Source organism: Alosa pseudoharengus, unplaced genomic scaffold (assembly GCF_046254945.1).
Source record: "Alosa pseudoharengus isolate Yale_2024_CS ecotype anadromous, Long Island Sound unplaced genomic scaffold, YU_APseudo_1.1 YU_APseudo_1.1_scf_11, whole genome shotgun sequence".
Classification (NCBI taxonomy): Eukaryota; Metazoa; Chordata; class Actinopteri; order Clupeiformes; family Clupeidae; genus Alosa; species Alosa pseudoharengus.
Window position 1 is genome coordinate 2,289,189 of NW_027468576.1, and position 15,406 is coordinate 2,304,594.

The window sequence follows — 15,406 nt, forward strand, 5'->3', positions numbered from 1 at the left end:
AAAGAGTCCACCAGGCCTAAAAACTCATTGACCAAAGGTTTAGATGGGCAGCATATGTGGATGTTAAAGTCCCCCAAGATTAATAACTTATCAGAGAGGCCATAAAAGATAGAAGTTCAGCAAATTCTTGAATGAAATTATAATTAATTTTTGGTGGACGGTAGACTAAGGCACAAAGTACAGATGCATTGATCTTAAACAGCTGTAGTTCAAAAGTAGAAAACAGATCAGTTGGTACAATTCTACATTTAAAACTGTTCTTAAACACTGTAATTAGACCACCACCACGACCAGAGACCCTAGGTGAGTTTAAAAAACTACAGTGAGCAGGGCAAAGGTCACCAAGTGCAATGATGTCATCACCAGAGAGCCAAGACTCGGTGATAAACAGAAAGTCTAGATGGTGGGACGTAAAACGGTCATTCAGAATAAATGCTTTGTTGGAAACAGAGCGAGCATTTAAGACAGCAAACTTAACCAAAGAAGAGTCCTGTTCATGACGTTCTTGGAAGGGGCCGCAGTTAGAGAGATTTACCCGGCAGAGATTTGCCTCTCCACCAGAGCCCGCACAAGTGGAATCAGAGGCAGCAGTGACGGGAGCAGCAGCAGCAGCAGCAGTAGCGGTAACAGGCATAGTCTGTATGGTGATGAGGTGTTGATGGAAGACTTTCTTGCGGGGAGCAGAGTTGCCTACAGGAGTGGACCACACAGGAGAGACACACCGGGACTGCAGAGTCGGGATGGCATCCTCCGTTGCTTGATGATAGATCGTAAAGGAGCGACGCGACCCTCTGTGCATGTAGCGCTTCCTCCGAAGGATCCCCGTAGCCTGGCAAAGGTGGAGCACAGCTTCATCGATAGAAGTGCTGGCATTTGAGGAGGCAAGTTGTTGGAGCTGCTCGGCGGTGTAGAGAAATCCCATGTAGGCTAGCCTACAAATGTCCAAGACACAGACACTGTAGGTCTTGTATGTGGAGGCGCAGCAGCTAAGGCAACACAGCACAAAGCCTCAATCTCCCTGGAAGGTCTAGTCAACCGACTAACCTAGCAGCTGGTCAACAAACTCAGCGTCAAATCCGCCGACAGGATGGGATGGAGAGGGAGAGAGACACCGTGTAGCCAAAGTCCCAAAAAACAGCGCAACCAGCGCAACCAGCGCAACGATTGCCCAGTCAGTCCAGGTCAGGTGTTAGTGATCCAAAAAACAAAACCCACGATGGGGTAAAATTCAAGAAAATTATAACATTAGATAGCCGAAACGTAGTTTAAGCGTGTGACAAACTTTGTCAGAAAAAATAAATAAAATGAAATTGCGAAAAATTTAAAAACTCAAACAAAAACAAGCCAGATGGAGCGGCGTCAGTCTCGCCAGCGTCCCCGTAACCTAGCAAAAAAATATAGGTGCACACGGTCATAGAGATGCTCCTGTGACAGAGATGGGTGGTGGGCAATGTGGGTGTTTGGGATTTGTGAGCAATATGAAGATATTTTTTGGTTGATCTTGTTGATCAGTTCATTGAGAAAGTCTTTTCTGGGGAGAAGTGATGAGATTATGATGTTTGCCATAGGGAATTCTTCATTGGCCTTCTTTGCCACCATTTTTATTGCTTCTGCTATAGCCTCTCTTTTTGATCTTAGATTGTTTGTTCCAGTATGAATTATGATATTTTGTGGATCTCTTAGGGTGGATGGGCAGAGTACTTCAAGGGCAGATTCAGTGGTGGGGCACCAGAATTTTGCCACTTTGTGGGTGGGAAACAGCTTTAAGGGGTTGAGGTATCGTCCATTAGAGTCAATGAGTATGGCTGTTTTGATGGTCGGCTGGGCTTGGGATAGAGCCGCAGGCAGGGGTGGATGTGTAGCAGGTGAGGATCAGCAGTGGATGTTAACTGGGTTGGGCTAGTCTCTGTTGTCGGTGGGCATGGCTGGAGAGGTGAGCAGGGGTGGTAGCGTGGCATGTGTGGACGCGGCTGTAGGTGTTGGCAGGGGTGTTGTAGTCTCTGCTGTCGGTGTGGAGGTAGGCTGAGGCATGGGCGTGGCAGGCGACATCAGCTGGTTTGCTGAGGCAGGTAAGGTGGATTTGTTGGTGGGATGGTGTCCATCCTGTGGAACCGTGCTGGTGTCTGGGCTGCTCTCTGTCTGTGAGGCTGTAGAAGTAACTTGGAGCTGATTGAGAACAGCTGTGGTTGGGTTGGTAGTCAGGCTGGTGAGCTGCTCTGTAAGTGTAACGGGCCCTGCGTTGTGTTCTGTGTGAGTCTGCTTTTGAAGTAAAGAATGGCCATGCACTGATGTTCTGGTTGCTTTATTCCATCGAAGTGGAGCTGTACATATTGACATAAAACAAGAAACTTGTGACATGCAGTCTTCATACACACGGGATATCAGTAGCCTTTCCTCAGATCAGTAACCGTTGACTCAAACCAGTATGGATAAACTTAATCTACGTGTTATGAACATGCTAGGTTACATGAGCATTAACGAAATGTACTATACATAAATTCGTCACTTAAAACACACAGCAATGCCATTATATAACAACCAGACTAAACACCTTATAACAAAGACATACACTGAGTTCAACATATCTGTACACATTGACATAAAACAAGAAACTTGTGACATGCAGTCTTTATACACACGGGATATCAGTAGCCTGTTAGCAGAAGAAACAGTGTGCTTAATCTAAATGCATCAAATACAAAATCACACCGTATTGTAGTGTCGGCGCAAAAAGACAGTGTTCGCGTTCTCCCGCGCAGGGGATCCTGGGATACGAGAGCGAACATTTGGGGGGTTTATGTCGTTATTCTCCTTAGGTTTGTGTGTAATGTTAGCGTCTTTATTGTAACATGTTTCCCTTTTAGTTCTCCCTCGTGTGTGATCCTTTTTGTGTGGGAGGCTGCGTCCTCCCCTGTATGTGTAGTGTGTGTGCGTGCTTGACCTGCCCTGTTTGCATTGTGTTCTGTGTCTTGATCTGTGTCCTAGCTCTCGTTCCCAGTGAATAAACCTTTTGATTGGACAACCGTGTGGTTCGCTATCAAATCGTTACATTGGTGTCAGAAGCGACTTTCGGACATGGCCTCCACTCAGCGAGAGAAGCTGGGAGCGGGAGACCTCACCACTGGGTGGAGGCCCACGCAAGAGGATCCAGGGAGAGCCCTTGTAAGGGCTACTAAAAAGCTCGGGGCCTTCTATCGCTACAGCCGACAGAGGAGAGGAGCTATCATCTGGAGCTGCCTGCGGCCATGGGAGAAGTTCTCTGAAGAAGCGTTCGCGGAGAAGACGACGCTGGCCTGGGCGCTGACTCCGCTGCGAGCCGCGACGCGTGAGCAGAGCCGAGGGAGTGCGGCGAGGAAGAGGTTCCTAGACGATGGACGGTTGGCGGAGCCGCTGAGGGCAGCGAACTCACGACGGTGGGGCAGCTTCGTTGGAAAGGCCCTCTGAACTTTAAAATTTTTGGGTGCGTGTGAGAGGCACCGTGCTGTGTGGGCGCCCGTTCTAGTTGGCCTGTTGGCCAGCGCCTTTTGAAAAAAGTTTGTGTGTGGAGTTCGATAGCACGACCATCTCGGGGGTCGTGCCTTCGCCGAGGCCGCGAAGGAGTGGAACGGGCCGGGAACAGAGCAGTACGGCTCTGCGAGATGGCAACACGAGGAGGGACGCCGAAAACGGTAGCTGCAGCGGGAGAGCTCAGCGCGGTCCGGTTGCTGTGGAGTCGGTGTCTGTCTGTCCTGGTCGGCGACTCGACGGAGCGGAGTGGCGTTGGCGCAGCTTCATCTGGCCCCCCTCGAACCCCGGTGCTTGGTACAGTGTCGACGGTTGTAAGGCCACCTAGGGCCCCGTCTGGAGAGGAGGAGTGCCGCGGTGACACGCCGCGGAAAGTGCAGCCTGAGGGCGGCTGCTGAGAGGGAGCTGGTGACGAGCGGGTCGGCCACGTGGCTGCTAGCATGCCCGAACTGGATTGCTAGCAGCGTGGCGCCCCGTTGAGTGAGCTCCTGCGGCGCGTGCACCCCACGTGAGTTGGCGGTACTGTCGCACTGAACTGAGTGGCGGGCGACGCACGCCGACGCTAGCATGTGGCTACCTCGTGGTCGTTGCCGAGGACGGCAACGGCTTGTTGGGGGAGCTATGTAGCGTCGGCGCAAAAAGACAGTGTTCGCGTTCTCCCGCGCAGGGGATCCTGGGATACGAGAGCGAACATTTGGGGGGTTTATGTCGTTATTCTCCTTAGGTTTGTGTGTAATGTTAGCGTCTTTATTGTAACATGTTTCCCTTTTAGTTCTCCCTCGTGTGTGATCCTTTTTGTGTGGGAGGCTGCGTCCTCCCCTGTATGTGTAGTGTGTGTGCGTGCTTGACCTGCCCTGTTTGCATTGTGTTCTGTGTCTTGATCTGTGTCCTAGCTCTCGTTCCCAGTGAATAAACCTTTTGATTGGACAACCGTGTGGTTCGCTATCAAATCGTTACATTGGTGTCAGAAGCGACTTTCGGACATGGCCTCCACTCAGCGAGAGAAGCTGGGAGCGGGAGACCTCACCACTGGGTGGAGGCCCACGCAAGAGGATCGATCCAGGGAGAGCCCTTGTAAGGGCTACTAAAAAGCTCGGGCCTTCTATCGCTACAGCCGACAGAGGAGAGGAGCTATCATCTGGAGCTGCCTGCGGCCATGGGAGAAGTTCTCTGAAGAAGCGTTCGCGGAGAAGACGACGCTGGCCTGGGCGCTGACTCCGCTGCGAGCCGCGACGCGTGAGCAGAGCCGAGGGAGTGCGGCGAGGAAGAGGTTCCTAGACGATGGACGGTTGGCGGAGCCGCTGAGGGCAGCGAACTCACGACGGTGGGGCAGCTTCGTTGGAAAGGCCCTCTGAACTTTAAAACTTTTGGGTGCGTGTGAGAGGCACCGTGCTGTGTGGGCGCCCGTTCTAGTTGGCCTGTTGGCCAGCGCCTTTTGAAAAAAGTTTGTGTGTGGAGTTCGATAGCACGACCATCTCGGGGGTCGTGCCTTCGCCGAGGCCGCGAAGGAGTGGAACGGGCCGGGAACAGAGCAGTACGGCTCTGCGAGATGGCAACACGAGGAGGGACGCCGAAAACGGTAGCTGCAGCGGGAGAGCTCAGCGCGGTCCGGTTGCTGTGGAGTCGGTGCCTGTCTGTCCTGGTCGGCGACTCGACGGAGCGGAGTGGCGTTGGCGCAGCTTCATCTGGCCCCCCTCGAACCCCGGTGCTTGGTACAGTGTCGACGGTTGTAAGGCCACCTAGGGCCCCGTCTGGAGAGGAGGAGTGCCGCGGTGACACGCCGCGGAAAGTGCAGCCTGAGGGCGGCTGCTGAGAGGGAGCTGGTGACGAGCGGGTCGGCCACGTGGCTGCTAGCACGCCCGAACTGGATTGCTAGCAGCGTGGCGCCCCGTTGAGTGAGCTCCTGCGGCGCGTGCACCCCACGTGAGTTGGCGGTACTGTCGCACTGAACTGAGTGGCGGGCGACGCGCGCCGACGCTAGCATGTGGCTACCTCGTGGTCGTTGCCGAGGACGGCAACGGCTTGTTGGGGGAGCTATGTAGCGTCGGCGCAAAAAGACAGTGTTCGCGTTCTCCCGCGCAGGGGATCCTGGGATACGAGAGCGAACATTTGGGGGGTTTATGTCGTTATTCTCCTTAGGTTTGTGTGTAATGTTAGCGTCTTTATTGTAACATGTTTCCCTTTTAGTTCTCCCTCGTGTGTGATCCTTTTTGTGTGGGAGGCTGCGTCCTCCCCTGTATGTGTAGTGTGTGTGCGTGCTTGACCTGCACTGTTTGCATTGTGTTCTGTGTCTTGATCTGTGTCCTAGCTCTCGTTCCCAGTGAATAAACCTTTTGATTGGACAACCGTGTGGTTCGCTATCAAATCGTTACAGTATGTATCTAAGTTTGCTTGTTCACTAACATCACCTACACCCTTATGACTGCATTATAATGCATACATATGGATTTTATAGAGTGAAAACAAATGTTCATAATGCGGCTAACAAACAAGTATACCTTTCCTCAGATCAGCAACAGCAGACTGAGGAAAACCGGAGATGCCAACAAAACGAAACTTAGTCTCTTAAAGGGGCAGTACAGGTTCACAAGCTCTAAACTAATACAGGGAAACGAAAATAAATCAGGATTTGGTGAAGGTTCACGAAGCTATTGCAAATAAAATATGAAATATTTATTTATTTACTAACTCTGTTACATACACCCCTCCTGAAATTCACCAACATCCTGGTGTTAGGAGTGCTTCTGAAAAACTGGGTAATGTCTCACACTGGTACACTGGCTCAAGACAAAAGTAGACCTAGTCCACTAACTATCAACTCAAAAAGGTTACCTCACATGCAAGGTTAAGAGAAAATAAGAGGTTGATCAAGTCCCTTAACTCCCTTAGATAAATGTGATGCCTAGGGAGGCCCTTGTTTTTTTTTTTGGGTGGGACTATTTCTTTGTCAGCTGTTGATTTGAGAAAGGCAGGTTAGTAATTGTAATGTACACAGGCTACATGTTTGCATGCATGAATTGTTGTCATTGCAAATATAGGCTATTATATTGTGTCTACTCGCGCCTGTATATTTCTCCTAAATTCAGCAAAAGTTAGCATTCTAACCTTGCATGCACTCCCGCGACCGTGGTCCAAAACATATCATGTGTACTACCGTTGGAAAGCTCTGTTTTTCCTGTATCATGCTGTGTGATCCATATATGGACACTTCCTTTGTATCAGCAACCAATCGCGAAAGTTCAAAGGCGAGTCTAGGCTGAGAACGGAATTTCATTGGCTGTCTTTCAAGGCTGTTTTCTCAAAATGAGTTTCCTCTCACACTCTGAGCTCAAAAACTCCACGTCAGAAGCACGTACATACACCAAACTTTCTAGACTTATGCCTAACTATATGTCGAAGATTTCTACAGAGGGGTGTGTTGATATATTATTCCTAGCCTGACTTACATGACATTTTATGCCTAAAAACATGGGAAAAAATCGATTTTTTAGGGCTAGTGACATAATTTTCTGATTTACAGGATAACAAAAGTAGATATTCATAAATCCCATCTAATATCTGAACACAATGAAAACATAATTTTGAACCTGGCTGTATCCAATGCTCAGGTTTCGTGCCTTATAATGTATGCAAATTAGCGCATATTTAATTAGATAATGCCTAATTTGGATATGTAATACATTTTTTTCTCATATTAATGTAAGTAATCAACTGGGGAAGTTTCATAGTGATATCTGCTTGTTAAAAATGTTACCCTATTCACCTGTAGTGTCTCGCCTTAAAGGAACACGCCACCCAAAATCAGTAGTAATATATGTTCGTACCTTAACTTTCACGAGTTGAGTCGTACCTCTCCTGCGTCGGTATGTGCACTCAAAAGCTCTGGCGCGCAGCGTGAATGTGTTAGCATGTTGCTATGCTAGCGGGCTCTAGAGAGAGTAAGATGGCATTAATCAAACACATCCACATTTTCGCTACTTAAATACAGTTGCACAAGTAGTTGATTAAAAATTTTAGGGCACACAACATGAAACGTGACGATTTTCCAAGCGAATAAACAGGAGAACTACAATGTCTGGCGCAATAGCACTTGGGAGTACTTCGACCTAGGTAGTAATATTAATTAGTTTAGAATCCATGCTTGATCGACCCCTCAGCCTCCCACTCCCCTCTGAACGAGAGAGAGGCACACACAGATGCGCTGATCGGCTATATTATAACATTGCTGTGTTTATAATGTATATGGGATGTTTTTAATGTAGCCTATGATGCGGCGCTGCTGACGTGAGGCTAGAAAGCACATTGGCTATGTTGTAGCCTATATCCCCAGAATATCAGCAGCAAACTCAGTCTCCGTCTTGCAAAACAGTCTGCTGACAAGGGCCCGACGCTATTGTAAAGCAATTTACAAAAGATTCACTGAACAAAAACGCTGATATGGTAGGCCTACATGAGAATATAGCTAAAAATGTGGAGAATGCAAAGCAATCAAGCATTTTGGACGATAGGCTATATTGGCACACAGAATAGGCTAGGCAACAGGCCGATGTGCGTTTTATTTGGAGACTGTTTTGCAAGACGGAGACTGAGTTTGCTGCTGATATTCTGGGGATATAGGCTACAACATAGCCAATGTGCTTTCTAGCCTCACGTCAGCAGCGCCGCATCCCACATAGCAAAATTTGACCGACCCACCTCTGGCCCACTACCTTGCTTCAGGGTAGTGTGAGTGTTGGCCCACTTCTGGCTTGGTCCCCGGCCCAAAAATGGCCCAGTCACTGATAACTGACACAAAGAATTTGCTCTGGCCCAGGTGTGGCCCACACACAGTAAAATGACTCTTATTGTTTCTCTTGGCCCAGGTGTGGCCCACACACAGTATAATGACTCTTATAGTTTCTCTTGGCCCAGTTGTGGCCCACACACAGTAAAATGACTTATTAAGTGTTGGCTGAGTGTCGGCTGGGTCCCCGGGCCTGTACTGGCCCACACACTATAAAGCTGATATGCTGAGTGTTGGCTGTGTGTCGGCTTGGTCCCCGGGCCTGTACTGGCCCACACACTATAAAACTGATCTGACTGAGTGTTGGCTGAATGTCGGCTTGGTCCCCGGGCCTGTACTGGCCCACACACTATAAAACTGATCTGACTGAGTGTTGGCTGAATGTCGGCTGGGTCCCCGGGCCACATGTGGCCCATTAACTACCAAAAGTACTTCAAAATAAACAGAAATCCAGAACTAGTAATTAAAAGCACAAGCTACTTTTATTAACAAGTTTAACAAACACAACCTTGCAAATAAAACAAACATTTTAAAATTATACAAGCGTTTACATATATATACACTTTAGAAATTACAACAGTTAAAATATACAAGCTACTTTTATCTACAAAAATTTACATCTTTCATTAAAAATAAACATTTTAAAATTATATAATGATTCAAAGAAATAAATTATTCTAAATGAACATAGTTAAACATTTACAGAAATATTCTTTCTCTCTCCCTCACTCACATACACACACTTTTCTCTAAAAGAGTCATTCCATTGTCAGTAGTTTGGGTTGTGAGTTAAGTGTAGCGTTAGTGCTTTAAATTCAGTATTTTTGTACCATGTACCATGACCTACTTAGCTACAGACACGCACACGTGCACACACACACACACTCTCAGTATTTTTCAACAGCAGCAACCTTTGCCACCTGCCTTCTCTTTCTGTTGCCGCTTCATTGTTGCCTCCACCTGTTTCAGCAGCACTAGCAGTCGGGGGGTGTCTCCAAACTGCATTAAGGTATAAAAGAACATATATTACAAGATCATTATGAGGTCTAAAGCAAGATTTCAACATGTCATTTGTCAGAGAAGTTCTATTTGTCCACTCAAATATACTTACTGATAGCCACCTCAGCTCTCTCAGTTGGGGGTTGGTCAAAGAGTTCTTTCCATCCATCCTTCTCAATTTGAGATGCATGGACAGCATGTCATCTTAGCAGGGGGAAAAAACATTTAACTATTTATCCTTTACTGTCTGACAAAATATTACTAAAGCCCAGTCTTGCGACTCTGCAGCTGTCTTGGTAACACCTCCCTGGTAGTTATTTTGGGCAAACAAGACATTGTATGGTTGTTAAATGATAATTTATTACCAATGACAATTACCAAGCGCAAGAGATATTTGTCAACACATATACACACCTGAAGCACAAGAGCTTGTTGACTTCCTTCACAAGAGCCTTGTGGGTGCTCCAGTTGGCCATGCAGTCAACAGCGCATTCCCCACTCCTGTTCTTTTCCGACACAATGGATGAGGCAAACCAAAAGCATCTAAAAATTACACACCAAAAAACACAGGCCTAGATGAAAGCTGATTCCTATTATTTGGCTCATCTAAACAAAAATGTATTACACATTCTATTAAATCAATGTACAACTTACCAAGAACTCTTCATATCTCCTGTTTAACCAACACAAGAAATGGTTCACAAATGTAGCCTTCTTCATCCAAAGGATTGCAGGTCTCTGGTCAGTGTTGCCTGGATTCAGAGGTGTACATTTAAATTAGTTATAGCCACAATTAGTAGGCTAATGAAGGGGCCTAGTATGTGTTCAACATAATTAACCCCCCCAAAAAACCCCAGTACAAAACACAAAATGACCTTAAAATATGCCTACTGATTTTTATCAGCTACATGACCAGGACAGGACCACCCTGCTACCAGGCAGGAGAGAGCTCTCTCTCTCTCTCAGACACACGCACACACACACACACACACAATAAAGTATCAGTCCTGCTTGAAGCATAAGAGAAAGAGATTCCCAATTACCAATCGCTAGCTAGCCTCTTCCAAGTCAACCAATGCTGGTTAATTGTTAAGCTGTATATTTCTGAAATAATTCGATCACAATTAACCACAGAATTGTGCAAGTATAGCTAACATTAACGTTACAGCACTGCTTTTTTTTTTTTACTAACCACCAACACTGACGTTAACGTTAATTAGGCCAACAGAAGTCATAACCGCTACCCAGATAGCAATTACTCATTGAATCTATGTTAAATCAACATTATTTTGTCAACGTTAAAATCATTGAGTCAACGTCGCACTTCAACATTGATCATATAACATTTTGCACCCTCTATTAATATTGAAGCAATGTTGAAATTCCAACTACAGATCAACGGAATTCCAATGGTATTTCAATTAAAATGAATATTGAAACAACGTTGAAATTACAACCAAACTAAAGATCAATGTGATTTCAATGGTATTTCAATTGATATTAAACCTCAGTAAACCACTTTTAATTTGGAAAAATATTGGGAAATTCACATCCTGCTTTATATACAGCCAGGATAAATTTCACTAGGCCTAGTATGGCTGGTTTAGGCTACACAATCGTGCATAAATAACCATTGACAACTTATCAGTTTGAAAATCAAGTGCATTTATTAACTCTTCTTCATTTAGAAATTCACGTGTGTTGTGCTTCCCTGCCATCCATTCAGTATAGCATTCATAGACCAACCGTTCGCAGTCAGCCCTCCACCATCCAGTAGCAGAGTGAAGTGGCACCTAACAGAAACAGAAGAAAAAGAGATAGACAGTGTTAGATAAATAGGCTATGTTCAACTGAAACTGAAGGCTACTTATAATTGAAACTTTAGAATAATCATAGAATATATATTCTATGTTTGTTGAGTTTGCTGTCAAAATGCCAGGCTGAAGATAGTGTTAGAATAATTCAGTTTCGCAAGCTGGGTAAGCTCATTGAACATGTCGTGTTTGCTAGCAGCACGAACAATTTTGCTGCCCAATGAACGGTTAATGATAGCAGTCTAGTCAGATATGACTTAAAGTTAACTTATATCAGTATTGCTAAAGTTAGCCTATTAAACTCACAAAAATATGATCACCAGGAGCTAAATCTCCACGTTAACCAGCAGCACATCTTCAGCCTATAATTTTGACAGTAGCCTAGAAGCTAACGTTACCAGTAGGCCTAGTACTACTTCATATTTTATTATCATGAGTAATAAACTGTAACTTACTGACAACAAAAGTTGGACCTAATTATAAATCAGACTGCCGAGTAACGTTAACCTAACATTATGATGAACTGCCATAACGTAAGTTAGCCTAAACATTAATTTGACAACAGCAAGTAAATTTAGCCAGCCTAGCATTTGAATGAGTTTTTAAGTCAGACAGTATGATGTACATAGACTGTAAACATGACCGAATTTAATGTAGTACACTTTTACAATAAAACATTATCGTTTGATAAATAAATGCTTGCTTACCATTAAGGAGGAGTGAACTTGACAGCGAGCTGAACACCCGGTTGGTCTGACTGAACTGTTGCTGAAAATGATCTCCTGCTGGACAGTTCAAACGTCGTCGCGCGGTCAACCACAAATCCATGACTTTTCAATATCTTTTAGTGAACTATGTATCGATGCTCTATCGATTATGGCAACATAAACTATAAACCAATGTTGTTTCGATATCTCTCTTATCGATATTCATGCACTGTCGGGTTTTTGTCAGGATTGTAATGCTGATTCAATGTCTATTTACCATTGAGATTTCAATCTCAACCAAAATGATGATTTGGATGGAAAATCAACATCATATCAATGTCACCTTGCTATCTGGGTAGCTTCATTGTTCGTCATCGTCAATCAGGAGGTTAGCTTGAAACACCCATTCTTGTTATGCTAGTTGCTTGAAATATATCTGCTGCGATAATATGTACACTCATAGTAATTTACATGCAATAACAGGTAAATGTAAAGTTATGTTACTTACCACAGCCAGTGTCCAAAACGAGACAGTTTCGCGCCGCCCTGGTTTCAAACTGAACGGTTGCTTTGCTTATGGCTCTTCCACAGGTAATGGGCCGACAGTCACTTTACAGAATTGGGCCATGTACGTTTAGTGTCCGTCTGTCGCTAAATGTTTAATTTTTGCCGCCAACAGCCGTGATACTGATCAGTGCTCGTTCCTGAAGTATCGGGCCACACACTGTATGACATCCGTCTGCCGAAATTGCTTCGAACACTGGCAGTAGCCCGTCCAACCACAATCGGGCCAAATAAGAAACACAGTAACCAGCCCAACTACTGCTTGTCAGTGTCGGCCCATTCAAGGGGAAAGTGCCTCAGCCGACTTGAAACTCCGCCGACAGTGGCAGCACTCAGCCAGGATCGGGCCGACTGTGTTTACTGTGCTTCAACCGACACGGACCTCAGCCGACATTGCCAGCACTCAGCCAGAATCGGGCCGACTATGCTTGCTATCTGGGATCCCATATAGGCTACATTAAAAACATCCCATATACATTATAAACACAGCAATGTTATAATATAGCCCATCAGCGCATCTGTGTGTGCCTCTCTCTCGCTCAGAGGGGAGTGGGAGGCTGAGGGGTCGATCAAGCATGGATTCTAAACTCTGTGGTGGATAGGATCTACAATTAGGTGTTAATTAATATTACTACCTAGGTCGAAGTACTCCCAAGTGCTATTGCGCCAGACATTGTAGTTCTCCTGTTTATTCGCTTGGAAAATCGTCACGTTTCATGTTGTGTGCCCTAACATTTTTAATCAACTACTTGTGCAACTGTATTTAAGTAGCGAAAATGTGGATGTGTTTGATTAATGGCATCTTACTCTCTCTACGGCCACGGCAGAGCCCGCTTGCATAGCAACATGCTAACACATTCGCGCCGTGTGCCAGAGCGTTTGAGTGCACATACCGACGCGGGAGAGGTACGACTCAATTCGTGAAAGTTAAGGTAAGAACATATATTACTACTGATTTTGGGTGGCGTGTTCCTTTAACAGGCCTTCATGATCTTGCAGGTCATCAGGGACAGGACCGAACTCTATCGCTTGCAAAACAGCGCTTCTATTGGTTTAATATGGAGAGCGACATTAGAGGATATGTTCGATGTTGCCAGAGATGTGTGGTCGCAAAGTCCCCAGACCCTGCTGCTCGTGCGTCTTTAGAAAGTATCAAGAGCTCATTTCCGATGGAACTTGTATGTATGGACTTCTGGTCCGCAGAGGATAGTAAACAACGCTCAGTGGACATTCTGGTGGTAACCGACCACTTCACAAAGCTTGCTCACGCTTTCCTCTGTGTTAATCAGACAGCCAAACAAGTCGCCAAGAAACTGTGGGACAATGTATTTTGTGTTTACGGTTTCCCAGAGAGAATACATTCTGATCAGGGCACAAATTTTGAGAGCAATCTGATAGCAGAGCTCCTACGTCTAGCAGGTGTTGCAAAATCACGTACGACAGCCTATCACCCAATGGGAAACGGTGCTACAGAACGATTTAATCGTACTTTGGGTAGTATGCTTCGTACTCTGACTCTCAAGGAAAAACATCAATGGCCCCAGCAAATTCAAACACTCACATTTGCATTCAATGCTACTGTCCATGAAACTACGGGTTACGCCCCTTTTTTATGTTTGGGCGCATCCCTAGATTGCCAGTAGACATCATGTTTAAGCCAGTTCTGAATGACCCTGGAGTCGTCAACTATGACACTTATGCAAAGTCTCTCTTTTAGGCTCTCTGGCCTAAAAAGTGCTATGGAAATTGCACAGAAACACTCCTCTGCCGAACATCAGACTCAGCAATACAACAAACGAGTCAAAGGCACTTACCTGTCTTTGGGAGATCGTGTTCTAGTAGCAAATAAGGGAGAAAGAGGGAAGAGAAAGTTGGCGGACAAGTGGGAGGATGGGATCTACACAGTCATTGGATCAAACCCTCATTTTCACGTGTATAAGATAAAGGATGCCACAGGACGTATAAGGACTGTTCTGTTAGGGTGCTCTGTCTCTTTTGGCCTCCAGGGGTCACTTTTGAGCACTTACCTGTCTTGTTTGTTTTGGTTTCGGCTGTCTTTATGTGACAGGTGCTTGATCTTGTGTTTTGGTTTGCCATGTGCTCTGGGCCACGCCTTTCCTTTGTGTTTTCCCTCCATTTTTGTTTCTCACCACCTGTTGTTAATGAGTTTGTCATGTGACCAATTAGTACTTGTATTTAAGTTCCGGTTTTCTGTTTGTTGGCCACTGAGACTTTGTCAACTCCACACGTCCCTGGTGAGCTCTTTTGAATTCTTTGTCTAGCTAAGACTAAAACCTTTTGTGTTCATGGACTTTGCTGCTCTTATTTTTTGATCTCTGATTTCGGAAGTGCCTTTTGTTGCCAAGCAATTTTTCTAATTTTGGATTTTCTGTTTTTCCTCCTTTTTGCTGAACTGATTTATGGACTCTGCTTCTGAGCTTTTTGTGGAATAAACAAGACAACACTTTTTGATTTGAACCTTTGCATTTGAGTCTAATCTCTACCTGGACCGTAGCACAGTGGTTAGCACTCCTGCCTGCCTAGCCAGCGCCCCGGGTTCAATCCCCGGGTCGGTTCTAATAGAAAGTCTCAGTCATGTCAGACCCAGCAGGGGTTCTTCAGCCTGGACCAGTATCGGACTATGAAAAGTTGATGGCCACGCTTTCCAGCTTCGGAGCAACCATGGACACACACGGCCAGGCACTGACCAACCAGCAACAGGCCTTGGCACGTCATGATGAGATGCTGCAACAGATAGCGACCACTCTTCTACAATTGACCACAACGCCTCCTCCAAGTCAACCAGCTTCTGCCACTCAAGTTCAAGCCACCCCCTCTCAAGCTCAAGCTGTTCGAGGTGCGGACCCCCAACGCCACCCTTCACCGAATCCAGAACCACGGCTCCCAGCTCCACAACGGTACGATGGCAAGCAGGGTGAGTGCCGGGACTTCATTACTCAGTGCCAGCTCACCTTTGAACTGCAACCTACCACCTATCCCTCAGACAGGGCCAGAATAGCCTATGTAATAACACT

General features: G+C 45.9%; 1 long non-coding RNA gene across 1 annotated transcript; it reads right to left on the reverse strand.

Annotated features, from left to right (window-relative positions):
* Nucleotides 1-10,927: 10,927 nt before the first annotated feature.
* LOC143114219 (uncharacterized) lies at nucleotides 10,928-12,162 on the reverse strand. Its single transcript, XR_012984869.1, has 2 exons — nucleotides 11,808-12,162; nucleotides 10,928-11,079 (listed from the first exon to the last, which is right to left on the reverse strand). It is a non-coding gene; the product is annotated as an uncharacterized LOC143114219 (long non-coding RNA).
* Between the last annotated feature and the right edge of the window lie 3,244 nt (nucleotides 12,163-15,406).